At 39.3% G+C, this 1,140-nt stretch overlaps 1 non-coding gene across 1 annotated transcript; it reads right to left on the bottom strand.

The window, feature by feature from the left end:
- Window positions 1-585: 585 nt before the first annotated feature.
- LOC112209047 (U6 spliceosomal RNA) lies at window positions 586-693 on the bottom strand. Its single transcript, XR_002943731.1, has one exon. It is a non-coding gene; the product is annotated as a U6 spliceosomal RNA (small nuclear RNA).
- Window positions 694-1,140: the final 447 nt, after the last annotated feature.

The raw sequence follows: 1,140 nt of genomic DNA, 5'->3' as shown, positions 1-1,140 counted from the left end.
GCAGAAGGACTACAGGACTGCTTTGAGGACAGACATGTTATGTATTAAGATATTCTGGACTGAGAAAGCAAAAAAGGTGTAGAATATGAATCTTAAATGGACAAATCCCAAGGACTCTGCTTCATTGATGTAAAATCAAGCTGTTTCTCACACAGGCGAGTTCTGCCTGAGAGCCTGATTGGGGTGAATGACAGCAAAGAGTTCCTTTCTTCCTTCCAGGTGGGCTAGGTGCTAAGTTACAAAGGTGCATCTCAGCTTCTGCCCCTGTGAACTAGTCTAGTGTGGCAATGAGGATGTGCACCTCCCTTACAATGTTCTACCTAGTTTTCACCAAAATAATCCTTAATGTTTATAGGTTTCTTAAAAAAAATTTTTAACCCCTTTTCTTCTTGCCCCGAGCATCATTGTGTTTCTGGCTTAGCCAAAGTTTTCCTCTTGCCCCGAGTCTTGTCATCGTAGTCCTGGTTCAGCTTCCACATTGCCAAATTCATAATAAATTATTATAGTGGTCATTTCAGAATGGAGGGGATTATTGGTGAATTTAATTTCATTTCTTTGGGTTTTTCCTTGATTTATTTTTTAATTAAAAAAATTGAATGCTTCAAGAATTTTCATGTCACCTATGCACAGGGGCCATGCTAATTCTTCTCTGTACTGTTAAAATTTTAGTATATGTGCTGCTGAAGCAAGCACTTCTTTTTCTATCACCTCCAAGTGGGCATTACTTTTGCAATTAGTTACAGAAGTTATTGAGAAAAAAAGAAAATTATCAACTTGCCCTGAAAAATCCTAATTATCTTCCTTTAAACATTTAAACTCATATAATTGTATTAACATTTTAACAGAGAAAATCTACACCCCCCCCACCTCCCACCTTCTGAGACATTAATGTGTTACACTCCACAGTTTTTGGGAGGTGGCATCTCTCCAGAGAATACAGGATGGGGGAGTTACCCAAGGCTTGGCACGATTTACACTGAGTGAGATCATTGCTCCATCTGAGGTTTCTTCACAGTCCAGAATGTTGAGAGATGCAGGACTCACTCCAAATGCCATGTGAATCTGTGGACTGTGACCCAGTAATCACATATCCCAAGAGGGGCTGCTAGATATGTTTTAAGAAGCCAGTTGGTATTAATT

This window comes from Pan troglodytes, chromosome 3 (genome assembly GCF_028858775.2).
Source record: "Pan troglodytes isolate AG18354 chromosome 3, NHGRI_mPanTro3-v2.0_pri, whole genome shotgun sequence".
NCBI classification, from domain to species: Eukaryota; Metazoa; Chordata; class Mammalia; order Primates; family Hominidae; genus Pan; species Pan troglodytes.
Note: the sequence above shows the minus strand (reverse complement) of the source record. Positions and strands in the feature narration are given on the sequence as shown.